Source organism: Atta colombica, unplaced genomic scaffold (genome assembly GCF_001594045.1).
Source record: "Atta colombica isolate Treedump-2 unplaced genomic scaffold, Acol1.0 scaffold55, whole genome shotgun sequence".
Classification (NCBI taxonomy): Eukaryota; Metazoa; Arthropoda; class Insecta; order Hymenoptera; family Formicidae; genus Atta; species Atta colombica.
The window spans coordinates 157,161-157,601 of NW_017259545.1; the positions used below are offsets into that span (position 1 = coordinate 157,161).

The 441-nt window shown below is 39.5% G+C and overlaps 1 protein-coding gene across 1 annotated transcript in view; it reads right to left on the reverse strand.

The window, feature by feature from the left end:
* The window catches only part of LOC108691975 (probable protein S-acyltransferase 23), a 3,627-nt gene extending 3,357 nt beyond the window's left edge, over positions 1-270 (reverse strand). Inside the window, exon 1 of the mRNA XM_018200005.1 lies at positions 181-270. The gene's annotated coding sequence lies outside the window, so the exon portion shown is untranslated. The remainder of the gene's footprint in view (positions 1-180) is intronic.
* Positions 271-441: the final 171 nt, after the last annotated feature.

Genomic DNA, 441 nt, shown 5'->3' on the forward strand with positions numbered 1-441 from the left:
GTCGGAGCTAACTGAAGATTAGAATAATTATATAAAATTAGTAATTAGTTGTAATACAAGTCATGCGCTATTCAATGTGCGATGAATAGAGTACATACATATGTGTATATACATACAATAGTTTTTCATTAATTATTCGCGTTTACTAATTTGGTATATCTTTGTTTTTAATTCTTTTACCTTGCACAGCGTCGCGAGTTCTGTATTTGTACGCTCGTGTTCGGAAAGCGTTCTGAAGGATGCGCTTTGCGTACCAATCGTTCCTGCACCCTCCGAGACGGTTAGTCACAAGGAAATATTGGGCCCAACCATGTCTTCTAGGCCTCACCTCACAGCGCAGCTTTTCCAGACTCGAAATGGTTGAGAATGCCCAGTACGTCGGACTCGGCTGAATCCTTCGAATCCTAGGATGAGAATACGTATATGTGTATATATATATAT